The following is a 26,142-nucleotide window of genomic DNA, read 5'->3' as shown; positions in this document are numbered from 1 at the left end:
CCTTCTCTTCTCCTCTCCAGGCTGATCACCCCCAGCTCCCTCAGCCTGTCCTGGTAGCAGAGCTGCTCCAAGCCCCTGATCATTTTTGTGTCTCTCCTCTGGGCCTTCTCCATCAGGTCCCTGTCCTTCCTGTGTTGAGGGCTCCAGAGCTGGCTGCAGTGCTGCAGGTGAAGTCTCAGCAGAGCAGAGCCAAGTGCCAGGATGGCCTCTGTCCATCTCTGGCCATGCTGCTTTTGGTGCAGCCCAGGCTGCCCTTGGCCTTGTGGGCTGCAGGCTCCCCCTGTCTGTTCCTGTCCAGCTTCTTGTCCAGCAGCACCCCCCAGTGCTTTTCTGCAGGGTTGCTTCCTATCCCCTCCTCCCCCAGGCTGTCCTGATTGTGAGGATTGTGCCAGGCCAGGGGCAGGACCCTGCCCTTGCTCTTGTTGAAGCTCAGGAGGTTGCCCTGGGCCCCCTCTGCAGCTTGTCCCCTTGAGCTCCTCCAACTTGTTCTGCAGGGCATTGCCTTAGGTTTCAGGAGGCAGAGAGGCTCTCTTTGAGCCTGGTGAAAGGAGGTGATGCCAAGCTGTGGCCAGAGGGTTAGATAGAATTGGGCAGTTTCCATGGCTGTGCTGTTCAGAGCTGCATCCTACAGTGCAAAGCATCCAATCCACAACAATCCATAGTGTGCCTGGGCCACGGGAGCCAAGCAACCTCCCTAGGCCAAAGCTTCCTCCAGAGCTCCACCAAATCAGGCCAGAACCCCAGGCCCCAAATGCCTTCCCCCTCCCCCATGCCTCTCTGCCCCTCCTCCCCCCATACCAAAGAGATGCAGTTACAGATTCTGGTAGGCAGCTCCCAGGTGAGCCAGGCCACTCCAGGCTGCAGTTGGCAGCACTGCCAAGGCCTCAAAGTTCCTCTGCAGAGAGAGATCCCAGAAGCTGTTGCTGGGAGCAGAGAGGAAGGGCAAAGGAGGTTGGAGATCCTGTGCTGTTCCTTTGTAGAGGGTGGGTGCAGGTCTTGTGGGAATGAACTAAGGTAGATGACACTTTGTGGTGTCCCTCTGGACTCTGCTGTCCTTTCTGGAGGTCTCTACTCTCTGGTGTAAGACATCCCAGTGCCTTCCACCCACCACAGGGATTCTCCTCCATGCTCTCATCCAGGGGCTTCTGTTGGGCCCTGATGGATATTGTAAGTCAGCCCTGGGGCCTTGGGGACTCTGAGAGGGCAGCAAGTGAGTGGAGCTGGAGCACTGGATGGAGAGATGGAGGGTGAAGGCTGCAGGGGTTGGGAGGGCTTAGTTCAGCACCTGTGTGACTCTGCCTGGCTCCTACCTCCAATGGTGCTGGCAGCAGCTGACCCCAGAAGCTCAAAGTCCCAAACCCTGGCTGGCTGAGGACAGTCCCCTGACCCCTCCTGACATCCAGCACAGCCCAAGCAGGCACTCAGGGCTCCTAGCCACACAGCCCAGCCATAGCCCATGGCAGGAGTCACCTGAGGTCTCACTCCCTCTCTGTCCCCCTTCCTCTCATCAGTTGCTGCCTGAGGTGTCTGCAGGGTCCCTCCCCAGCCCTCATCTGTAACCCCCCCTTGGCTTGGTGCTGTTGTTTCAGCCCTCCAGCTGATCCCAGCCTTTAGTCTCAGGCCCCTTCCATTCTTGTGCTGCTGCTTCCAGCCCAGTTCCTTAGATGCTTCCTCAGCCACAGCATTTCCCACTCCACCCTTCCAGCTGCAGTGGCAGTGGAGGTGGGGGACACAGGGCCATGGGACAGCCAAGGCAGCAGGGCCATGGATAGGCTGGGACTGAGGGAAGGGCCTGGGAATGGCCAGGCAGGAATTAGGCCTCATCCCCCCCAAAAAGAGGAGAGGATCCAGGTCCCAGGTGGCAAATGTGTGTGCAGGGAATGGCAGAATCTGGCAGCATTTGAGGAGCTGAAAGGAGTGAATTGTGCTGCAGCTCTGCCTGTGTCAGCTGGGAGATGAACAGCAGCCCATGGGCACTGTGCCCTCCCATCCAACCTCATTTTTCTCTTGGGGCTGTGGAGTGGCAGCTCCAGGGAACTGCAAAGAGCAAGGTGAGAGAAATGGTCAGGGAGAGAAGGAAGCCAAACCCTTTTCACTGAGTCTCTTTGGGCTGCAGGTGTGTGAAGGGTGCTGGAGGTGTGAGGTTTGGGCAGGAGCCAGAGACTCCTCCAGCATCCCAGTGAGGGCTGAAGAGGTTTAGCAAGAAGCTGCCCAAGTCCCTTCCCCCTTTGCTGCATCTGCAGAGATCATGAAGCTCCCTTTGTGTGTGTCCTGAGGGCTGCTGTGATCTTCTGTTGGGGAGTGGGCAGCAGAGAGGTGTGTGCAAGTCAAAGGTGAGCACAGAGTGTTTGGGGTGGGGGCAGGACCTGGGAGGAGAGCTGTGGCCAGAGCAAGATCTGCTGGCAAAGGCAGCTGCAGGCAGCAGAGGTCTGGGCAGGCAGTGGGAGGAAGCTTTAGGCAAGGCCTGGGAGAGGCTGTGTGGAGGCAGCTGTGTTGTGGTGCTGGCCTGCAGCTGTGTGCTGGGCTTGGGAGCTGAGCCTGCACTTAGTCTCATAGTATCATAGTATCAGTCAGGGTTGGAAGGGACCACAAGGATCATCTACTTCCAACCCCCCTGCCATGGGCAGGGACACCCCACACTAGATCAGCCTGGCCAGAGCCTCATCCAGCCTGGGCTTAAACACCTCCAGGAACGGGGCCTCAACCACCTCCCTGGACAACCCATTGCAGGGCTTCACCACTCTCATGGTGAAGAACCTCCTCCTCACATCCGGACTCAACCTTGTTGAGGTCTTCCATCTTGATCCGCCCTGGGAGTGTGCTGTGGCTGTGCTGCTGGGCTTGGGAGCTGCCCCCAGCAAGGCTGAGCTGTGCTGCCTGGTCCTGGGCAGTGCTGAGTCATCCCTTGCAGATCAGTGCTCTCCCCTGAGCCCTTTAATTCTCTCTGTCAGGGGCTGAGTCCTCCCTCCATCATCCCTGCCCCTGTGTGCTGTGGAAGAGTTTGCAGATCTGTCCCTTGGAGCAGCCCAACAGTTAAGAAACCCAGAGTGGGTTAACAGCAGGACCCCAGCCCCAAGGGCAGCTCCCAGCCTCCTCCACCCCCTCCTGTGCAGCATATTTCACCTCTCCAGGAGCTCTGAGGCACATCAGGTGTTGTGGGAGTTGAGGAATGCTCCAGGCTGCTGGGGGTGAGTTGTGAGCAGGAGGTGATGTTTGGGGGTTGGGATCTGGAGGGTGGTGGGAGAAGGTCGGAGGTGGTTTGGTGTTCCTTGTTCAGTGCTGCTGCCTCCATTGTCTGAGCCAGGGGAGATCAAAGGACAAGGCTGGGCCAGGAACCACCCTGCCAATGCCACCAGGCTCGAGGAGAGTAGGACAAGACCACTTGTAAGCCCCAGGGTACCTCAGGGCACTGATCACAGGAACCTGGGGTCTCAGCACAGGTATTAGATGTCTAAGCCCACACTGTGGCAGAAACTGAAGGTTTGAGGTCCCCTCTGCATTCTCTTCTCCAGCTGGGTGTTGGGAGTCAGGGACTGTCATGACCCAGGCAGGATCTGAGGGTTTGTGGTCCTGGGCTCAGGTGCTTCCATCTTCCCTGTTACACAGCTGTGACCCCTTCCTGCCACAGCATGGCCTCACAGAAGGACCCAGACAAGAGCTGGGAGGTGAAGCAGCACCCAGAAATCAAGTTGGAGAAGCCAATGTGCAGTCCCAAGGTAGAGGAGGATGGGGAGGAAAAAGAGAAGATGGAGGATGATGCTGAGAATGACAACTATGAAGAGGCGGATAATGATGATGAAGGTGAGCAGGATGAGGGGGAGGAATGTATGGAGGAGGATGAAGCCAGAGCAGGTCCCTCAGTGTCACCTAAAGAGCTGAATCAGTGCCTTAAGTGTGGGCAGAGCTTCCCAGGTGGCTCAGAGCTAGTGAAGCACCACTGCCCGCAGCCTGGCTCCCGGCCCTTCGTTTGTGGTGACTGTGGCAAGAGGTTCCGCCGGAACTGTGATCGCATCACGCACCGCCGCACCCACACTGGAGAGAAACCGTTCACGTGTGCTGACTGCGGTCGCAGCTTCACCCAGCGCAGCCACCTCATCCGGCACCACTACACCCACACTGGAGAGAAATCTTTCACCTGTGCTAACTGCGGACAGAGCTTCACCGAGCGCTATCGTCTCACCCAGCACTGCCTCACCCACACTGGAGAGAGGCCCTTCTCTTGTGACAGCTGTGGCAAGCGGTTCAGGCAGATCTCTACTCTTAGGCGACACCACCTCCGCCACACCAGTGAGAAGGCCTTTACCTGCAGGGACTGCGGCAAGAGCTTCAAACACAGGTCCACTCTCACCATCCATCGCCGCATCCACACTGGAGAGCATCTGTTCCCCTGTGCTGAGTGCGGCAAGAGCTTCACCACGAGTACTCTATACATCCAGCACCAACTCATCCATAATGGTGAGAAGCCCTACAGCTGTACTGACTGCGGCAAGAGCTTCACCAACAAGCGAGCTCTCACGGAGCACCGTGGTGTGCACACTGACGAGAAGTTGTTCAGCTGTGCTGCGTGCGGTCAGGCCTTCAGCCGTAGGGACAATCTCATTTGCCACCACCGCACCCACACTGGTGAGAAACCTTTCACCTGTGCTGACTGCGGAAAGAGCTTCAGCCGGAGGAGCACTCTCATTGCTCACTGCCGCGCCCACACTGGTGAGAAGCCATTCACTTGTGCTGATTGCGGTAAGAGCTTCACCCAGAAGGCCTATCTCACCAAGCACCGCTACATCCACACCAGAGAGCAGCCTGCACTGGAGGGGAGGCATAAATCCACCTAGAATCTGTTGGGTAATCGTGACCCCTCTGAGAGGGCCTTTCCAGCACCAAAATCATCCTTTTTTCCTTTGCATTTCTCAGGGACTGGGGACACCAGCATCAACAAACACCTCCTGCCCTTCTGAACACCAATTATTGCTAATGAGAACAATTACAGTGCTGAGTCGGCATACCTGGAGCGCCCAGTGGAGCTGGGCAGGGCTTTGCCAGGGTCTGTCTGGTTCTTCCCCAATGCTTTGTGTCTCCCTGGGGTAAGAAATCCTCTGTCCATTGACCAATTGTCTCAATAAAACCCAAAAGTTACCCAAATCCTGTCTGTTTGCTCTTATTTCAGATATCCCTGCCACAATGCCCAAATTTTGGGGGCATTTGCTCCCAAGGGATGGGGTGGAGCTGTGTGCCCAGTTCAGGGAGGGGAAATGAGGTTCTCAGAGGAGTCTTGAAGGCCATCTCAGAGGCATTCTTCAGGGGCATTCAGGTGATCTTAGGTGTTTGGGATTTGGATGGTCCTGGGACTGACTTTTGGGATCTTTGGAGGGTGTAAGGGGAAGCTGATGGAGATCTTTGGAAGAACTCAGAAAGCTTCTGTTGGCTTTCCACTCTGGGGCTGGAACAGGTTGAAGGGCTAAGAAGATGTTAAGCTGCCTGTTCCCCCCCAAAACAGAAGGGAGGGAAAAATAACACACACAGGAACCAAAAAACCCTCTGGGTTTAGATAAGGACTTGAGATAAGAACAAAAGAGTTGAATCCAAATGAGATCCCATAATGCACACTGACCTGAGGCTGTTTGCAGAAAGAAGCACAGCAGTCAGCAGCAGCAGCCAGGAGTTAAACCCCTGCAGCCCTCCCCCTCAGCAAAGAGCCAGCACCTGAGAGCCAGAACCCAACAGCAGCAACCAGAACAGGAAGCCTCCCATGTTGCCAACTGAACTTCAAGCCCTGTAGTCCTTTGCTCCAGCCAGCACTGTCCCTGTGAAGGTGACATGAGGCAGGATGGTGTGGAGTAATGGCAGCAAATTTCCAGCTTAACCTTTGAACATTCCCAAGCCCTCATTCTGTGCCACCTGCACCATGCCCAGCAGCAATCAGCAGCACACCTCAGGCACTGTCCATTCTCACTCCACAGGAGGTTGCTTTGCAGTACCCAGAGAGCTGCTCACTGCAGGTGCTCTGCAGCTCCACTCTGTTCCAGCACAGTCTGGATCAGTCCATGCCCAGTCCAAATGCTGCAAATGCTGGGGCTGTGTTTCCAGCTCTAGGACAATCGAGTCCAGTGACTCCTTCCATGCCTCCAAGTGAAAGCAAACTGTGGCTTGCATCCCAGTACTCAGCTTCCAACACATCCAGGTGTGGGGATCCTCCTGTCACACCAGAAACACAGATGGGTTCCACCCCTCATAGTTTGATGGTGTCAGAGCACTCTGGGCACCTGTATCTACTAAAGCTTTATCCTCTCATGGCTTCAACTTGCCAGGCCATTGGTTCTGTGTGATCCAACAAACCAATTTGTCTCTCCCTTCCATCTGGTTGGAGGCAGAGCCCCTATAAGTGCTGGGTGCTGCTCACTGGCCACAACAACCCCATGCAGTGCTACAGGCTGGGGTCAGAGTGGCTGGAGATCAGCCAGACAGAAAGCTACCTTGATGGTACTGGTTGATAGTAGGCTGAACATGAGCCAGCTGTGTGCCCAGGTGGCCAAGCAGGCCAATGGCATCCTGGCCTGCATCAGGAACAGTGTGGCCAGCAGGAGCAGGGAGGTCATTCTGCTCCAGTACACATGTTAAAATACAGTTTTGTTATTTTGACCTCTTCTTTGCCTTAATGACACACATGCCAGTAGAGAATGACCAGTTGAGATGTGACACATGTGCCTGCTGATAGACTAGAGAACTTTACTGCACTTTGGCCACAGCAACCCCATGCAGAGCTACAGGCTGGGGTCAGAGTGGCTGGAGAGCAATCAAACAGAGAGGGACCTGAGGGTGCTGATTGACAGCTGCCTAAACATGAGCCAGCAGTGTGCCCAGCTGGCCAAGAAGGCCAATGGCATCCTGGCCTGCATCGGGAATAGTGTGGCCAGCAGGAGCAGGGAAGTCATTGTGCCCTTGTACTCAGCACTGCTTAGGCCACACCTTGAGTCCTGTGTCCAGTTCTGGGCCCCTCAGTTTAAGAAAGATGTTGATATGCTGGAAGGTGTCCAGAGAAGGGCAACAAAGCTGGGGAGGGATTTGGAGTACAAGCCCTATGAGGAGAGGCTGAGGGAGCTGGGATTGCTTAGCCTGGAGAAGAGGAGGCTCAGGGGAGACCTCATTGCTGTCTACAACTACCAGAAGGGAGGTGGTAGATAGGTGGGGGCTGGTCTCTTCTCTCAGGCAACCAGAACCAGAACAAGAGGACACAGTCTCAAGCTGCACCAGGGGAGCTTTAGACTGGATGTTAGGAAGAAGTTCTTCATAGAGAGATGCAGAGTTATCCAAACAGTCCTACGTGACTGCCTCGGTGGTCTGTTTTGGTTTGTTCTGGTTTGGAATGGCCTCCTTGGGGGATGTCTGTTCCTCACAGATGAAACTTGTATCCACCTGGGGGAAGAATTGGAATTATCTCTCTGTGCCAATTGGGATAGGGAATCTTTCAGATCCTTCATGCAACTCTCAGTTTTTCCAGACAGAGTCTCAATGGCTGAAACCAAAGAACCACGTGTCATGCTCTCCTCCAGTTGTCTCATTTGATCACTGAATTGGCCAACCGTAGGAGAAGCTCCACCATAATTCCCTGACACAATTCTGCTTGCCAGAATGTTTGCATAATTAGAAGGAGCAAGCTTGATGAGCTTTTTAGCAAGACCAATACCCACAGGGATGCCATCAGGATTCAGAGTTTCATGTTCACCATAGAGTAGCTCTCTAACAGCAAAGTCTCTCAGACACTTAATTCCCTCACCTATGGAAGTCCAGGGTTTAGGATTCCATGGAAGATCATCTCGGGAAGGGTATCTCAGGGCAACTGCCATTAGAAGGTGTATCCACAGATTAACCTTACCAAGAGCCTTGCCCAGATGTCTATCTATCCCATTATCCCTCGAGAGAGTTCCTAGCTGAACTGCTGATTTTTTGGGGGTAAAAAGAGCCAATTTGGTGCCAAAATGGCCTCAAGTTGGCCTTTATTGGCCAAAAAAGGACAATTTGTGGCTAAAAAGGGACAATAAAGGCCAGCTTGCGGCCAGAAAAGACCAATTTTGGTCAAAAAAGGACGAATGAGGGCAAATTTGGGTCCCAAAGGGGCCAATTTAGGGCCAAAAAGAGCCAACAGAGGGCTAAAAAGGGACAATAAAGGCCAATTTGGGACCAAAAAGGGACAATAAAGGCCAACTTGGGGCCAAAAAGAGCCAATTTGGGGCCCAAAAGGGACAATAAAGGCCACAATAAAGGGACACTTTTGGGGGCCTAGGGGACACTCTGGGGCCTGTTAGAGGTGGATGAGAGCCACTGGAGGTGTTTGGGACATGGGGAAGGCCAACTCGGGTGGTCGCCCTCTGGTGGCCACTCCTGGTGGTGGCCATGAAGGAGGAGTTGGGGATGGGGAGGCAGAAGTGAGGGGGGGCAGAGGTGGAGGGGAGGCGGGGGGGGGGGCAGCAGATGTGGGAGGGGCTGAAGTGCGGGGGGCATAGGTGAGGGGGGAGAGAGGTTGGGGGGGGGCAAAGGTGGGGGGGCAGAGGTGAGGAGGGGGAAAGGTGAAGGGGGAGGGCAGAGGTGACAGGAGAGATGGGGAAGGTAGGGGGTGGGGGGGGGGGCTCGGGAGGGCTCAGGGCACACACCTGCAGGGGGTGTTGGGGTTGCTGGGGTCCCAGGCCCTGCTCTGGGCTGGGGTTCTGCTGTTGTTGTGCAGCAAAGTCTGGGAGTCTGGGAGCTGCAGTGCAGAGTATGGCTGCCTGTGGGCACACACCATGGGCACCTCAGGGGCACCTCAGGGGCAACCAAGGGCTACCAACCCCCCCCGAGATCCACCAAAGCCCTGAGATGTCTCCAAGCCCCTTTAGAGACCTCCAGCCCCCCCTGAGATGCCTCCAACCCCCCCAAGATGGCTCCAGCCCCCTGACACCCCTCCAAGCCCCAAGAGAAGCCTCCAAAGGACCAAGTCTGGCCTCCCAAACCCCCCCAGCCCCCCAGGGCCTCACCGAGTGGGGGCTGTCGATGACCTTGATGATGCCCTGGACGTGGATGTTGTTCTGCACCGAGTCGAGGGCCGCGGCGAAGCAGTTGTCCTTCTTCCTGCTCACAGCCTGGTGCCTCACTGCCACCACCTTCCCATACATGTTCAGCACCTGCAGGGGGCGCCACAGCCCCTGCTGAGCACGGGGGTCACGATCCTGGGGGGCAGGGAGGGGGAAGGGACAGGGTTGGCGACAGACAAAAGAGCTGGGGAAAGGAGGAGGAGGAGGGTTGGGGAGAGGAGGAGGGTTGGGGAGAGGAGGAGGGTTGGGGAGAGGAGGAGGGTTGGGGAGAGGAGGAGGAGGAGGGTTGGGGAGAGGAGGAGGAGGAGGGTTGGGGAGAGGAGGAGGAGGAGGGTTGGGACATGGGGAAGGCCAACTTGGGCGGTAGGACCCCATGGAGACGTCGCCTTGAGGGGCTCTGGGGCCACCCCTGACTTGATCTGCAGGGCCTGGGGGCACAGGAGGGGACCTTGGGGACACTTTGGGGACACTTTGGGGACCTCCTGACCGTGTCAATGAACTGGTAGCCAACGAACTTCCACATCAGGGCAATGGCTGTGGCTCGCTCCTCCCCCATCTGGGGACACAGAGGGACAGGGTGGGGACAGGAAGGGACATTGGGGCACAGAAATAGCAATTTAGGGCCAAAAAGAGGTAATTTGGGGGTAGGAAGGGGCAGGAAGGGGCATTTGGGGAGAGAAATGGCAATTTAGGATCCAAAAATTGTGATCTGGGGTCAAAAGGGACAAATTTGCTGCCAAAAAAAGGCCAATTTGGGGCCAGAAAGGGCAAAAAAAAGCAAATTGGGGCTAAAAAGGGACAATAAAAGCCAATTTGGGGGCAGAAAAGACAAATTTGGGGCAAAAAAGGGACAATAAAGGCATATGTCAGGCCAAAAAGAGCCAATTTGGAGCAAAACAAGAGCCAATAAAGGCCAATGTGGGGCCAAAAAGAGCAAATTGGGGGCTCAAAAGGAACAATAAAGGCCAGCTTGGGGGCAGAAAAGACCAATAAGGGCAAATTTAGGGCCAAAAGGAGACAACAGGAGGCTAAAAAGGGACAATAAAGGCCAATTTGGGGCCAAAAAGGGACAATAAAGGCCAATTTGGGGCCAGAAAAGGCCAATTTATGGCCAAAAAGAGGCAATTTGGGGCCAAAAAGGGACAATAAATGCCATCTTAGGGCAAAAAAGAGGGAATTTGGGGCTAAAAAGGGACAATAAGAGCCAATGTGGGGCCAGAAAAGGCCAATTTATGGGCAAAAAGAGACAATTTGGGACCAAAAAGGGACAATAAAAGCCAATTTGGGGCCAAAAAGGGACAATTTGTGGCTAAAATAGGCCAATAAAGGCCAACTTGGGGCCAGAAAAGACCAAATTTGGTCAATCAAGGACCAATAAGGGCAAATTTGGGGCCAAATTGGGACCAAAAAGGGCCAATTTGTGGCCAAAAAGAGCCAATAACAGACAATTTGGGGCCAGAAAAGGCCAATCTGGGAGTAAAAAGAGCCAATCTGGGGCCCAAACGGGACAATAAAGGCCAACAAGAGCAAATTTGGGGCCAAAAAGGGCCAATAAAAGCCAATTTGGGGACAGATATGCCAATTTTGGGGTAAAAAGAGCCAATTTGGTGCCAAAGAGGACCAATAAAGGCAATTTGGGGCCAAAAAGGGCCAATTTGGGGCTAAAAAGGGACAATAAGGGCTAATTGAGTACAGCCCTATGAGGAGAGGCTGAGGGAGCTGGGATTGTTTAGCCTGGAGAAGAGGAGGCTCAGGGGAGACCTCATTGCCCTCTACAACTACCTGAAAGGAGGTTGTAGCCAGGTGGGAGTTGGTCTCTTCTCCCAGGCAACCAGCACCAGAACAAGAGGACACAGTCTCAAGCTGTGCCAGAGGAGGTTTAGGCTGGAGGTGAGGAGAAAGTTCTTCACTGAGAGAGAGATTGGCCATGGGAACGTGCTGCCCAGGGAGGTGGTGGAGTCACCATCCCTGGAGGTGTTCCAGAGGGGATTGGATGTGGCACTTGGTGCCATGGTTTAGTCATGAGGTCTGTGGTGACAGCTTGGACTCAATGATCCTTGAGGTCTCTTCCAACCTTGGTGATACTGTGAGACTAATTTGGGGATAAAAAGGGCCAATTTAGGGCAAAAAACGGACAATAAAAGCTAACTTGGGGGCCAGAAAAGACCAATGTTGGGCAAAAAAAGAACCAATAAGGGCAAATGTCAGGCCAAAAAGAGCCAATTTGTGCCCAAAAAGGGCTAATAAATGCCAATTTGGGGCCAAAAAGGGCAAATATGGGGCCAAAAAGGGACAATAAAGGCCAACTTGGGGCCAAAAAGGGCCAATTTGTGGCTAAAAAGGGACAAGGAAGGCCAACTTGGGGCCAGAAAAGAACAATTTTGGTCAAAAAAGGACCAATAAGGGCAAATTTGGGGCCAAATTGGGGCCAAAAAGGGCCAATTTAGAATTAAGAAGGGACAATAAAGGCCAAACTGGGGCCAAAAAGGGTCAATTTGGGGCTAAAAAGAGCCAATAATGGCCAATTTGGGGCCAGAAAAGACAAATTTGGGGTTAAAAAAAGCCAATTTGGGGCTAAAAAGGGACAATAAGGGCCAACTTGGGGACAAAAGGAGCCAATATGGGGCCAGAAAGAGCCAATAAAGGCCAGTTTGGGGTCAAAAAGGGACAATAAAGGCCAGCTTGGGGCCAATCTGGGGCCAGAAAGGGCCAATAAAAGGCAACTGGGACTGGAATGGGCCAATTTGGGGCTAAAAGGGGCCAACAAAGGCCAATTTGGGGCCAAAAAAGGCCGATTTAGGGCTAAAAAGAACCAATTTGGCGCCAAAAAGAGCCAACAAAGCCAAATTTATAGCCAGAAAGAGGCAATTTGAGGCCAAAAAGGGACAATGAAGGCCAATGTGGGGCCAAAAAGGGACAATTGGGGGTTAAAAAGGGACAATAAAGGATAAGTTGGGGCCAAAAGAAGCCAATTTGGGGCCAAAAAGGGCCAATAAATGCCTACTTGAGGTCAACTTGGGGCCAGAAAGGGTCAATAAAAGCCAACTGGGGCTGGAATGGGACAACTTGGGGTCAAAAAGGGCCAATAAAGGCCAATTTGGGGCCAGAAAGAGCCAATAAAGGCCAATTGGGGGGCAAAAAGGGTCAATTTGGGGCCAATTGGGGGGCAAAAAGAGCCAATATGGGGCTAAAAAGGGACAATAAAGGCTAACTTGGGGACAAAAAGAGCCAATTTGTGGCCAAAAAGGGACAATAAATGCAAATTTGGGGCCCAATAGGGACAATAAAGGCCAAAAAGAGCAAATTGGTGCCAAAAAGTGCCAAAAAAGGCCAATTTGGGGCCAAAAAGGGACAATAAAGGCCAACGTGGGGCCAGGAAGAGCCAATTTGGGGGTAAAAAAAAGGACAATAAAGGCCATCTTGGAGCCAAAAAGGGCCAACAAAGGCCAGTTTGGGGCCAAAAAGGGCCAACTTGGGGCCAAAAAGGGACAATAAAGGCCAACTTGGGGCCCAAAATGACCAATTTGGGGCTAAAAAGGAACAATAAAGGCCAATTTGGGGCCAAAAAGGACCAATTTTGGGCAAAAATGGACCAATAAGGGCCAATTTGGGGCTAGAAAGGCACTATAAAGGCCAGGTAGGGCCAGAAAAGAACCAAACTGGGGCTAAAAAGGGACAATAAAGGCCAATTTGGGGACAGAAAGAGCCAATTTAGGGCTAAAAAGGCACAATTTGAGGCTGAAAGGGCAATAAAGGACAGTTTGGGGCCAAAACAGGCCAATGTGGGGCTAAAAAGGAACAATAAAGGCCAACTTGGGGCCAAAAAGGGACAATAAAGGCCAACTAGGGGTCAAATGAAGCTGATTTGAAGCCAAAAAGGACCAACAAAGGACAAATTGGGGACAAAAATGGCCAATTTGGGGCCAAAAGGACTAATAAAGGCCGATTTGGGACCAGAAAAGCCAATCTGGGGACAATAAAGAGCCAATGTGAGGGCACAAAGAGCTAATAAAGCAAATTTGGGGCCAAAACCGGTCAATTTGGGGCTAAAAAGGGACGATAAAGGCCAACATGGGGCCAAAAAGGGACAATTAATGGCCAAAAAGGGACAACAAAGGCCAATTTGGGGCCAAAAAGAGGCAGTGTAGTCCCATTTATGGCCAAAAAGAGGAAATTTGGGGCGAAAAAGGGACAATAAGGGCCAATGTGGGGCCAAAAAGTGCTAATTTAGGGCCAAAAAGGGACAATAAAGGCCAACTTGAGGCCAGAAAAGACCAATTTTGATCAAAAAAGGATCAATAAGGGTGAATTTGGGGGCAAATTGGGGCAAAAAAGGGCCAATTTAGAGGTAAAAAGGGACAATAAAGGCCAAACTGGGGCCAAAAAGAGCCAATTTGGGGCCCAAAAGGGACAATAAAGGCCAACAAGAGCAAATTCGGGGCTATAAATGGACAATAAAGGCCAACGTGGGGCCAAAAAGGGCCAACTTGGGGCTATAAAAGGACAATGAAGGCCAACCTGGGGACAAAGAGAGCCAATTTGAGTCTAAAAAGGGGCAATAAATGCCAATTTGGGGCAAAAAAGAGACAATTGGGGGCTAAAAACAGACAATAAAGGTTAAGTTGGGGCCTAAAAGAGCCTCTCTGGGGCCTTAAAGGGCCAATAAAGGCCAACGAGGGGGCCAAAACCAACCAAGTTGTGGCCAGAAAGGGACAATAAAGGCAAATTGGAGGCCAAAAAGCCAAGCTGGGGCTAAAAAGGCACAATAAAGGCCAACTTGGGGCCAGAAAAGACCAATTTGTGGCAGAAAAAGACCAATAAGGGCCAATTTGGGGGCAAAATGGGGTAATGGGGGGCTAAAAAGGAACAATAAAGGTGAATTTGGGGTCAGAAGTGGCCAATTTTGGGGTAAAAAGGGGCAATTTAGGGCCAGAAAGGGCCACTTAGGGTCAGGCTGTGTCACAACCCCTCCCCCCCCAGGACTCACCCTGCACTTTCCAGTGCAGAGGTTGGGGTCTCTGTGGGGGTGGGGGGGTGGCAAGAAGCCCCCATTAAGGGGGGGCCTGGTCCCAGTTTGGCCAGTTGCAGGCTCCCCCCCTCCAGAAAGCAGCCCTGGAGTGAGTGGAGCCCTGGGAGCAGCTGGTGCTGAGTGAGATCAGAGAGCTGCTGTGAGGCAGCAGAGAGAGGGCAGGAAATGGGGAGAGGAAGGGAGAAATTGGGGGGAAAAAGGGGGGGGAGGAGGGGGGAGGAAGGGGGGAAGGAAGGGGGAAGGAAGGGGGAAGGAGGGGGGAAGGAGGGGGGAAGGAGGGGGGAAGGAGGGGGGAAGGAGGGGGGAAGGAGGGGGGAAGGAGGGGGGAAGGAGGGGGGAAGGAGGGGGGAAGGAGGGGGGAAGGAGGAGGGGAAGGAGGGGGGGAAGGAGGGGGGGAAGGAGGGGGGGAAGGAGGGGGGGAAGGAGGGGGGGAAGGAGGGGGGGAAGGAAGGGGGAAAAGAGATGGAAAGAAGGGGAGAGGGACAGAGGGAAAGGATAAAAGCAGGTGGGGACCCCCCCCAAACCCCTCCACTGCCCCTCCTCTCCCCTCCCCACCCACAAGGTGGATTTGGGGGGGGGGTGGGGGGACAAAGGGAGAGGGCTTTGTGCCCCCAGCCCACCCCAAAAGCTGCTTCTGTGGGGAAGGGGGAGGGAGAATGGAAGCTTTTGGGGAGGGGGGGAGCAGGTCTCTAAAGACCTGGGGGGGGGGGGGGCAGGGTCTCTAAACTCCTAAGTGAGGTCCTCAAAGCCTTTGGGAGGACCTTAAAACCCTGGGGGAGGGGGGTAAAACCCTGGGGGGGGTCCCCAAAGCCCTCCCAGATCCCTGGGGGGAGGCCTGAAGAAGAGCCCCAAGGCCCTGGGTGGGGGGTTCAAACCCTTGGGGGGGTCTCAAGGCTCTGGGGGGGGGTCCCAAGGCCCTGGGTCAGGGCAGACCCAAACCCAACTCACCACAAACCCCTGGGGGGGGGCAGGAGCTGGTCCTCAGGACCCCAAAGGACCCTCCCCAGATGTCTCCAAAGGCCTCTCCTGGGGGGGGGAGGGAAGGTCCCCCAGGAGGTCTTGGCAAGGTTGAAAAGGGTCTGGGGGGGAGAGGAGGGAGCCCTGGGCTGGTTTGTAGGGGGCTGGGGGGGAGGGGCCTGAAGGGACCTGGAGTCAGCCAGGAGGGGCTGTGGGGGTCCCAGGGGGGGCTGAGGGGGGCTGGGGGGGGCCTGAAGGTGCCAGGGATGAACTTAAAGGGGCTGGGGGTGTCCTGGGGGGAGCTGGGGGTCTCCTAAAGGGTCCTGGGATGAGCTTAAAGGACCTGGGGGGGTCCTGGGATGGTTTGTAGAGGAGCTGGGGGGGAGTCCTGGGTGGCTTGAGGGGGGATAGAGAGATCCTAAAGGTGCCAGGGATGAACTTAAAGGGTCTGGGGGTGTCTTTGGGGGGGGCTGGGGGTGTCCTAAAGGGGCCTGGGAGGAAGTAAAAGGGTCTGGGGGGGTCCTGGGGTAGTCTGTGGGGGGCTGGGGGTGTCCTAGAGGGACCTGGGATGAGCTTAAAGGATCTGAGGGTGTCTTGGGGGGGACCTGGGGGGGTCCTAAAGGGACCTGGGAGGAGCTTAAAGGGGCTGGGGGTGTCTTGGAGTAGTTTGTAAGGGGCTGGGGGGGTCCTAAAGGTGCCAGGGATGAACTTAAAGAGTCTGGGGGTGTCTTTGAGGGGGGACCTGGGAGGGTCCTGAAGAGACCTGGGAGGAACTAAAAGGGTCTGGGGGGGTCCTGGGGGGAGCTTCTAAGAGGCTGGGGGTGTCCTAGAGGGTCCTGGGATGAGCTTAAAGGGTCTGGGGGTGTCTTGGGGGGGACCTGGGGGGGGTCCTAAAGGGGCCTGGGAGGAACTAATAGGGTCTGGGGGTGTCCTAGGATGGTTTGTAGGGGGCTGGGGGTGTCTTGAAGGGGCCTGGGATGAACTAATAGGGTCCTGGGGGGTCCTGGGGTGGTTTGTAGAGGAGCTGGGGGGCAGTCCTGGGGTGGTTTGTAAGGGGCTGGGGGGGTCCTAGAGGGACCTGGGATGAGCTTAAAGGGTCCTGGGGGGGTCCCAGGGTGGTTTGAGGGGGGATGGGGAGATCCTAAAGGTGCCAGGGAGGAGCTTAAAGGGGCTGGGGGAGTCTTTGGGGGGGGCTGGGGGGTGTCCTAAAGGGACCTGGGAGGAGCTTAAAGGGTCTGGGGGTGTCCTGGGGGGGGCTTGTAAGAGGCTAGGGGTGTCCTAGAGGGTTCTGGTATGAGCTTAAAGGATCTGGGGGTGCCTTGGGGGGGACCTGGGGGCGTCCTAAAGGGACCTGGGAGGAGCTAAAAGGGTCTGGGGGGGGTCCCAGGGTGGTTTGTAGGGGGCTGGGGGTGTTCTAGAGGGTCCTGGGATGAGCTTAAAGGGTCTGGGGGTGTCTTGGGGGGGACCTGGGGGGGTCCTAAAGGGACCTGGGAGGAGGTTAAAGGGTCTGGGGGGGTCCTGGGGCGGTTTGTGGGGGGCTGGGGAGATCCTGAAGGTGCCAGGGAGGAACTATAAAGGACCTGGGGGAGTCTTTTAAAGGGACCTGGGATGAACTACAAGGGTCTGGGGGGGTCCTAAAGGGACCTGGGAGGAGCTAAAAGGCTCTGGGGGTGTCCCGGGGCAGCCGGGGGCGGTCCCGGGGGCTGGGGGCGGGGCTGGGGCGGGTCTGGGGGCGGGGCTGGGGGCGGGGCTGGGGGCTGGGCTGGCGTGGGTGCCGTGGGGCTCGGTCCCAGCCCTGCCCCCCCTTGCGTCACGTGAGGGCAGGAGAAGGACGCAGGGGAAGGGCACAGCCGCTGCCACGCGGCTCCGGCGGCAGGAAGGCGACGGCGGCTCGGAGGGGGACAGAAAGCATCGCCCCGCGGCCGAGCGCTCTCAGCGCCGCTCTCCGGCCCCCTCAGCCCCTCCCGCCCCGCCGCAGCTCACCAGCCGGCAGCTGCCGCTCGCCCGCCAGCACCTCCGGCACTTCTCCCGCGCTCCGGCCCCGCTGCCGCTCCCCACGGGGGCAGCACCAATGGCGGCCGCGGCCGGCAGGGGCAGCTCCTGGCTGGGCCTCGGCAGCGCCCAGGGGGAGGAGCTGCCGCGCTCCCGCCGCCTCTCATTGGCTGCGGCTGCCCGGCCGTGGGCGGGGCTTCCTCTCCGGACTGCTCCCTGCTTCCACTCCCCGTCCCACGTGGCCGCAGCAGCCGGAGGGGCCGGGCCGGGGTCTCCCTCGCAGCGCTCTCTGCTCGCCAGCAGCCTGCCGGGGCCGGCGGCTCCCTGTGCGCTGAGCTCCTCCTCCTTCTGCTGCACTGCTTCGCTCTTGTCCCGGGGTCCAGGTGGGGTGAGGGAGTCTCTGGGGCTGAGTTGGGGGTCGTGAGGTGGGGATCAGGGAATGCTCTCTGTGGGGCTGCGAGGGGTCGGGAGGGTCGCTTGGGTTGGGGAGGGGTTTGTGGGGTACGGGTTGGTGGGGCTGGGGCGGGGGGGAAGCCTCTGCGGGGATCTAGGGGGAATCGGTGGGGTTTGGTTGGGGGCTTCTGGGGATATGTGGTTGGGGGTCCGTGGGATCCGGGGGAGATCGGTGGGGTAGGGGGTGGGGGTGGGTCTGTGAGGTCCGGGAGAGCTCTGCAAGCTTGGCGCTTGGGGCCTGTGCGGTTGGGTGGGGGTCGCTGTGATTGTGGGGAGCTCTGTGTGGCTGTGGGTGTCTGCGGTGTTTGGGGTGGTCGGGGGTGAGGCTGTGGGGTAGGGCAGAGGTGTGCAGGGTCGGTGAGCGTCGTCTGTGCTGTTCTGGGAGGGGTCTGTGCGGTTGCAGGTCCCCGGGTGGGGTTGGGGTGGGGGCTCTGTGGGGTTCCTTGTGCTGCTGAATCCCCCTGCTAGGAGGTGGTTTTTTTTCCAAGGATTCTCTGAATCCTTGAATTTGAGCTTGGGATCTGCTCTTGACCTTAGCTGCTGGTTCTTGAGCTTGGGGACTGGATCTGAGCTTGCAGCTGGTTCTTGGGCTTGGGAGCTGGCTCTGAGCTCAGGAGCTGGGTCTGCACTTGTGATCTTGGTTCTGGATCTTAGGGGCAGGCTCTGGGCTCAAGAGGTGTTCCTTGAGCTTGGGAGGTGATTCTGACCTTTGTTGCTGGTTTTTGATCTTGGGGGCTGGCTCAGCTTGGCTGAGTGTGAGCTTGGGAGCTGGGTCTCACTTTTGATCTCGTTCTTGAGCTTGGGGGCTGGCTGTGAGCTGGGGAAGCTGTTCTGAGCATGGGAGCAGGTGGTGAGCATAGGAGCTGAGTGTGAGCTTTTCACCTGCCTTGAATTTACAATGTGAGAGGTAGGGTTCTGGGTCTGGATTTTGATCTGGGTCTGAGCCTGAGGGCTGGGTCTGCACTTTTGAACTGCTGCTTGCGCTTGGGAGCTGCATCTGAGCTTTGGATCTGGTTCTGCACTTCTGATATGGGTTCTGGAGCTTGGGGAGTGGTTCTGAGCTTGGGAAGTGCTTCTCATCTCAGTTTGGAGGTGGTGTCTGAGCTTGGGGGCTGTGTCTGAGCTTGGGGGCTGGGTGTGAGCTTGACCCCTGCCTTGAACTTAAAATGAGAGAGTTCAGGCAGTTGGAAGTTGAAGCTGAGCTGCTTTGCACTGCAGTGCTTCAGAGTTTGTGGTGCTCCAAAGGCAGATCTCAAAGAGCTGCTGCAAGAGCTGAGCTGAAGTGGCACAGTGCCCTGGAGAGGCAAAAGCTCTTCCCTCCCAGTCAGCCATTGGAATCATCTCCCCAGGGCAGTGGTGGATTCCTGTGTAGTCTTTAGTTGTTGGCTCTGAGCTTGGGGGCTGATTCTTGTGCTTGGGAAGAGGTTCTGACCTTAGTTACTGGCTCTTGAGTTCAGGGGGTGGGTGTGAGCTCAGGAAGCGTTCTGACCTTAGTTGCCTGTTCTGGAGCTCGGGATCTGCTTCTGAGCTTGGGGTCTGGGTGTGAGCTTGGAAAGCAGTTCTGACCTTAGTTGCTGGCTCTGGGCTTGTGGTCTGGTTCTTGACCTCAGGGCCTGTCTCTGAGGTCAGGGGCTGGTTCTTGAGCTTGGGGGCTGGTTGTGAGCTTATGGGCCGCCTCTGAGCTTGGAAAAGTGGTTCTGACCTTAGTTGCTGGTTCTGGAGCTTGGGGGCTGTCTGTGAGCATTGTGGCTGGCTGTGAGCTTGCAAAGTGTTCTAGCCTTAGCTGCTGGTTCTTGAGCTTGGGGACTGGATCAGAGCTTGGGGGCTGTTTCTTGAGCTTGGGAAGTGCTTCTGACCTTAGTTGCTGGTTCTGGAGCTTGGGGCCTGGATGTAAAATTAGGAGCTTGTTCCTGAGCTTGGCAGATGGTTCTGCATTTCTGACTTGGATTCTGTTCCTCGGGAGCTATCTCTGACCTTAATTGCTGGTTCTTGAGCTTGGAGATGGTGTCTGAGCTTGGGGGATGAGTGTGAGCTTCTGTGCTGGGTGTGAGCATGGTCCCTGCCTTGAATCGAAAATGTGAGAGTTCAGGCAGTTGGAAGTTGAAGCTGAGCTGCTTTGCACTGCAGTGCTGCAGAGTTTGTGGTGCTCCAAAGGCAGATCTCAAAGAGCTGCTGCAAGAGTTGAGCTGAAGTGGCACAGTGCCCTGCAGAGGCAAAAGCTTTTCCCTGCCAGTCAGCCATTGGAATCATCTCCCCAGGGCAGTGGTGGATTGCCCTGCAGGGCAGAGTTGGAAGGCTCAGCTTGGCAGGGGGCTGGGCCAGCTCCTTTCCAGTCCAGTGTCAGCTGGCAAGGTTGGAGCAGCTGAGCCTTGGGGTCCCTTGCAGCCTGGCACTGTGTGGCAGCAGAGCTGTGCTGCTGGTTTTGAGGGCACTTGGAAAGCTTCTGGAGCATTTGTGCAGAGTGTGCAAGACATCCCTGAGCCTAGCAACTCCCTCAGCTCTCTTCAGAATGAACTCTGCAGAGCTGGAAGAGCTTTCCAGGAATTTGGCAGAGGTTTGGAGGGGTTAGGAAGGGATTTTGGTTCTCCTCCTCCTTGTCCTCTTCCTTGTCCTCCTCTGCCTCATCTTTTTCCTGCTCTCCCTGGAGGCTGCACTTAGACTCCTAGAATCCTGGAGTGGTTTGGGTTGGCAGGGAGCTGCAAAGGTGCTGCAGTCCAAGCCCCTCTGCAGTCAGCAGGGACATCCTGCACTAGATCAGGTTGCCCAGAGCCCTGTCCAGTCTCATCATGAACATCTGCAGGGCTGGGACCTCAATCTGGGCAACCTGTTGCAGTGTTCCAGCAGCCTCCTGGTGCAGAACTTGTTCCTCACCTCCAATCTCAATCTGCTCTGCTCTAGTTTGCAAAGCCTGCAGGGACAGGACCAGAGGCAATGGCTTCAAAGAGTCCCTCTGCAGCCTTCTTGTAGCCCCCTTCAGGTACCAGAAGGTCACTCTTAGGTCTCCCCAGAGCCTTCTCCTCTCCAGGCTGATCACCCCCAGCTCCCTCAGCCTGTCCTGGTAGCAGAGCTGCTCCAGGCCCCTGATCATTTTTGTGTCCCTCCTCTGGACCCTCTCCATCAGGTCCATGTCCTTCCTGTGTTGAGGGCTCCAGAGCTGGCTGCAGTGCTGCAGGTGAAGTCTCAGCAGAGCCAAGTGGCAGGATGGCCTCTGTCCATCTCTGGCCCTGCTGCTTTTGGTGCAGCCCAGGCTGCCCTTGGCCTTGTGGGCTGCAGGCTCCCCCTGTCTGTTCCTGTCCAGCTTCTTGTCCAGCAGCACCCCCCAGTGCTTTTCTGCAGGGCTGCTTCCTATCCCCTCCTCCCCCAGCCTGTCCTGATTGTGAGGATTGTGCCAGGCCAGGGGCAGGACCCTGCCCTTGCTCTTGTTGAAGCTCAGGAGGTTGCCCTGGGCCCCCTCTGCAGCTTGTCCCCTTGAGCTCCTCCAACTTGTTCTGCAGGATATTACCTTAGGTTTCAGGAGGCAGAGAGGCTCTCTCTGAGCCTTGTGAAAGGAGTTGATGCCAAGCTGTGGCCAGAGGGTTGGATAGAATTGGTCAGTTTCCATGGCTGTGCTGTTCAGATCTGCATTCTACAGTGCAAAGCATCCAATCCACAACAATCCATAGTGTGCCTGGGCCACGGGACCCAACAAACCTCCCAGGCCAAAGCTTCCACCAAAGCAGGCCAGAACCCCAGGCCCCAAATGCCTTCCCCCTCCCCCATGCCTCTCTGCCCCTCCTCCCCCATACCCAAGAGCTGCAGTTACAGATTCTGGTAGGCAGGTCCCAGGTGAGCCAGGCTGCTGCAGGCCACAGTTGGCAGCACTGCCAAGGCCTCAAAGTTCCTCTGCAGAGAGAGATCCCAGAAGCTGTTCCTGGGAGCAGAGAGGAAGGGCAAAGGAGATTGGAGATCCTGTGCTGTTCCTTTGTAGAGAGTGGGTGCAGGCCTTGTGGGAATGAAGTAAGCTAGATGACACTTTGTGGTGTCCCTCTGGACTCTGCTGTCCCTTCTGGAGGTCTCTACTCTCTGGTGTAAGACATCCCAGTGCCTTCCACCCACCACAGGGATTCTCCTCCATGCTCTCATCCAGGGGCTTCTGTTGGGCCCTGCTGTCTGTGAAGATCAGCCCTGGGGCCTTGGGGACTCTGAGAGGGCAGCAAGTGAGTGGAGATGGAGTAATGGATGGAGACATGGAGGGTGAAGGCTGCAGGGGGTGGGAGGGCTTAGTTCAGCAGCTGTGTGGCTCTGCCTGGCTCCTACCTCCAATGGTGCTGGCAGCAGCTGACCCCAGAAGCCCAAAGCTCCAAACCCTGCCTGGCTCAGGACAGTCCCCGGACCCCTCCTGACATCCAGCACAGCCCAAGCAGGCACTCAGGGCTCCTAGCCACACAGCCCAGCCATCCCCCATGGCAGGAGTCACCTGAGGTCTCACTCCCTCTCTGTCCCCCTTCCTCTCATCAGTTGCTGCCTGAGGTGTCTGCAGGGTCCCTCCCCAGCCCTCATCTGTAACCCCCCCTTGGCTTGGTGCTGTTCTTTCAGCCCTCCAGCTGATCCCAGCCTTTAGTTTCAGGTCCCTTCCATTCTTGTGCTGCTGCTTCCAGCCCTGTTCCTTTGATGCTTCTTCAGCCACAGCATTTCCCACTCCACTCTTCCAGCTGCAGTGGCAGTGGAGATGGGCGACACAGGGCCATGGGACAGCCAAGGCAGCAGGGCCATGCATGGGCTGACAATGGGGGAAGAGCCTGGGAATGGTCAGGCAGGAATTAGGCCTTGTCCCCCCAAGAAGGGGAGAGGATGCAGGGCCCAGGTGGCAAATGTGTGTGCAGGGAATGGCAGAATCTGGCAGCATTTGAGGAGGTGAAAGGAGTGAATTGTGCTGCAGCTCTGCATGTGTCATCTGGGAGATGAACAGCAGCCCATGGGCACTGTGCCCTCCCACCAAACCTCATTTTTCTCTTGGGGATGTGGAGTGGCAGCTCCAGGAGAACTGCAAAGAGCAAGCTGAGAGAAATGGTCAGGGAGAGAAGGAAGCCAAACCCTTTCCAGTGAGTCTCTTTGGGCTGCAGGTGTGTGAAGGGTGCTGGAGGTGTGAGGTGTGGGCAGGAGCCAGAGACTCCTCCAGCATCCCAGTGAGGGCTGAAGAGGTGTAGCAAGAAGCTGCCCAAGTCCCTTCCCCCTCATGATGCTCCCTTTGTGTGTGTCCTGAGGGCTGCTGTTATCTTCTCTTGGGGAGTGGCCAGTAGAAAGGTGTATTCAGGGCAGAGCTGAGCACAGAGTGGGTGTGGTGGGGGCAGGGCCAGGGAGGGGAACTGGGACCAGAGCAAAATCCACTGTCAAATGCAGCTGCAGGCAGCAGAGCCCTGGGCAGGCAGTGAGAGGAAGCTTTAGGCAAGGCCTGGGAGAGGCTGTGTGGAGGCAGCTGTGTTGTGGTGCTGGCCTGCAGCTGTGTGCTGGGCAAGGAGCTGAGTCTGCACTTTTTGAGGCCTCCCATCTTGAGCAGCCCTGGCTGTGTGCTGTGGCTGTGCTGCTGGGCTTGGGAGCTGCCCCCAGTAAGGCTGAGCTGTGCTGCCTGGTCCTGGGCAGTGCTGAACCATCCCTTGCAGGTCAGTGCTCTCCTCTGAGCCCTTTGCTTCTCTCTTGCAGGAGCTGTGTCCTCTCTCCATCATCCCTGCCCCTCTGTGGGGGGGAAGAGCAGTTTGCAGATTTGTCCCTGGGAGCAGCCCAACAGGTAAGAAACCCAGAGTGGGTTGACAGCAGGATCCTAGGCCCCCAGGGTAGCTCTTAGCCTCCTCCACCTCCTCCTGTCCAGCATATTTCACCTCTCTAGGAGCTCTGAGGCACATCAGATGTTATGGGGGTTGATAAATGCTCCTGGCTGCTGGGGGTCAGTTGTATGGCAGGAGGTGATGTTTAGGGGTTGGGATCTGGAGGGTGGTGAGAGAAGGTTGGAGGTGGTTTGGTGTTCCATGTTCATTGCTGCTGCCTCCATTGTCTGAGCCAAGGGAGATCAAAGGACAGGGCCTGGGCCAGGAACCACCCTGCCAATGTCACCAGGCTCAAGGAGAGTAGGACAAGACCACTTGTAAGCCCCAGGGTACCTCAGGGCACTGATCACAGGAACCTGGGGTCTCAGCATGGGTATTGGAGGTCTGTGCCCACACTGTGGCAGAAACTGAAAGTTTGAGGTCCCCTCTTCATTCTCTCCTCCAGCTGGGTGTTGGGAGGTGTTGGGAGTCAGGGACTGTCATGACCTAGTCAGGATCTGAGGGTTTGAGGTCCTGGGCTCAGGTGCTTCCATCTTCCCTATTGCAGAGCTGTGACCCCTTCCTGGCACAGTATGGCCTCACAGAAGGACCCAGGCAAGAGCTGGGAGGAGAAGAAACACCCAGAGATCAAGTTGGAGCAGCCAAAGTTCAGACTGAAGGGAGAGGAAAAAGAGGACAAGATCAAGGATGATGCTGAGAAGAATGACAACTATGAAGAGGAGGATAATGATGATGATGAAGGTGACCAGGATGAGCAGGAGGAATGTATGGAGGAGGATGACGCCAGAGCAGGTCCCTCAGTGTCACCCAAAGAGCTGAATCAGTGTCTTGAGTGTGGGCAGAGCTTCCCAGGTAGCTCAGAGCTAGTGAAGCACCACTGCCCACAGCCTGGCTCCCGGCCCTTCGTTTGTGGTGACTGTGGCAAGAGGTTCCGCTGGAACTCAAAGCTCATCCAGCACCGCCGCACCCACACTGGGGAGAAACCGTTCACTTGTGCTGACTGCGGCCAGAGGTTCACCCAGCGCTATAGTCTCACCCAGCACTGCCTCACCCACACTGGAGAGAAACCCGTCTCTTGTGACAACTGTGGCAAGCGGTTCAGGAGGATCTCTCATCTTAGGCAGCACCACCTCACCCACACTAGTGAGAAGTCCTTCAGCTGTAGGGACTGCGGCAAGAGCTTCAAACAAAGCTCCAGTCTTACCATCCACCGCCGTATCCACACTGGAGAGCATCTGTTCCCCTGTGCTGCGTGTGGAAAGAGCTTTACCAAGAGCACGTCATACCTCCGGCATCAACTGATCCACAGCGGTGAGAAACCGTACAGCTGTGCCGACTGTGGTAAGAGCTTCACCCAGAGGTCCTCCCTTTGCCAGCACCGCAGGGTGCACAGTACTGAGAAGTCCTCCAGCTGCAGGGAGTGAGGCAAGAACGTCAAACGAAGCTCCAGTCTCATCATCCACCACCGCATCCACACCGGAGAGAAGCCTTTCCCCTGTGCTGAGTGCGGCAAGAGCTTCACCAAAAAGGGGCACCTCAGCCAGCATCGCCGCACCCATACCGGTGACCAGGCTAGACTGCGGGGAAGGAACAAATAGATCCACCCAGGCTCCATTGGGATCATCCTGACCTGCCTAAGTAGCCTTTTGCAGCAAATTGAACCCAAATTGTCTCTTTTTCTTCTGCATTTCTCAGAGGCTGGGGGCTCCAGCAGGAACAAACACCTCCTGCCCTTCTGAACACCAATTAGTGCTGATGAGAACAATTACAGTGCTGAGTTGGCACAGCCAGAGCTGCCATTGGAACGGGACAGAGCTTTACCAGGGTTTGTCTGGTTCTTCCCCAATCTGTGTCTCCCTGGGGTAAAAAATCATCTGTCCATTGCCCAGTTTCATTGATACAAGGCCAAAGTTACCCAAATCCTGCCTGATTGTTTGTATCTTAGACATTCCTGCCCACAATGCCCAAATACTGAGGACATTTGCTCCCTAGGAATGGGGTTGGGGCTGTGTGCCCAGTTCAGGGAGGTCAAAGTGAGATTCCCAGGGACATCTCAAGGTTTTTTTCATTGTGTCAAGGGATGTTAGGTGTTTGGGGGGGGGGGGGGGCTGGAGGGTTCTAGGATTGATTTTCATAAGCTTTGGAGGGTGCAGAGGGGATATCAGGGAGATGTTTGGAAGCTTTTGGAGGGCTGACAGCTTTCCACTACAGAACTCTGCTGCTCTGCAGCAGGCCTGGGGCTTCCAAAAGCCTTCTCCCTAGCTCAGCAGTGTTCCTCATGCATTCCTGCTGACCTGGGGCTTCCATCAGCCTTTCCATCCACCCAGAAGTGGGAAGAGAGTTCTTTGACTATTGAGTTTTCAGGATATTTAAGAGTGTAAAGAGTGAAATCACTGCAAGAAAGGATGCTGTGCCTCAGCACAGTGCCCAGAAATGCTCCCCCAGGATGTTTGCCTTACACTTGGATCTGAGCTTAGCTCTGCAGCTCTAAGCAGTGTGCCTGGCAGAACTGTGAGCTGTTGCTAGGCAAGCTGGAGCTGGCTGAGCTGCTGCACAAATCCACAAGTCCTGTGCTCAAGATGCTGCATTGGGAGCTGAAAGTGCCTGTGCAAATGCCATGGTCTTCAACTGGAGAGACCTCTCTCCACAAATAACTGCCACAGGCACAGTCTGGAGCTATCCAACATGCAGAGAACCCCAGAAGGGCACTTGGGCAGGGAACTGGGAAGCAGCTAAGGAAGTGCAACTGCAGGTGGGCCTGGGAAACTCTCAAACTGTGAGAGCAACTTAGGGGTGTGGAGCTGCCCCACTGCAGGAAGCCTTTAGGGCTGGTGAGACAGTGCTGGAT

At 55.9% G+C, this 26,142-nt stretch overlaps 2 protein-coding genes and 1 pseudogene across 2 annotated transcripts in view; 2 read left to right on the top strand and 1 right to left on the bottom strand.

Annotated features, from left to right (window-relative positions):
• The window catches only part of LOC137454324 (zinc finger protein ZFP2-like), a 394,553-nt gene that overhangs the window by 8,315 nt on the left and 360,096 nt on the right, over positions 1–26,142 (top strand). The gene's annotated exons all lie outside the window — the stretch shown is intronic.
• Positions 1–26,142, bottom strand: part of LOC137454423 (zinc finger protein 850-like) — a 349,726-nt gene that overhangs the window by 17,636 nt on the left and 305,948 nt on the right. The window lies entirely within an intron of this gene.
• On the top strand, positions 1,159–25,006 carry LOC137454396 (zinc finger protein 420-like; annotated as a pseudogene).

The sequence above is a fragment of the Melanerpes formicivorus genome, unplaced genomic scaffold, assembly GCF_026170545.1.
Source record: "Melanerpes formicivorus ecotype bairdi unplaced genomic scaffold, bMelFor1.0.p_v2 SCAF_80, whole genome shotgun sequence".
Lineage (NCBI taxonomy): Eukaryota > Metazoa > Chordata > Aves > Piciformes > Picidae > Melanerpes > Melanerpes formicivorus.
Note: the sequence above shows the minus strand (reverse complement) of the source record. Positions and strands in the feature narration are given on the sequence as shown.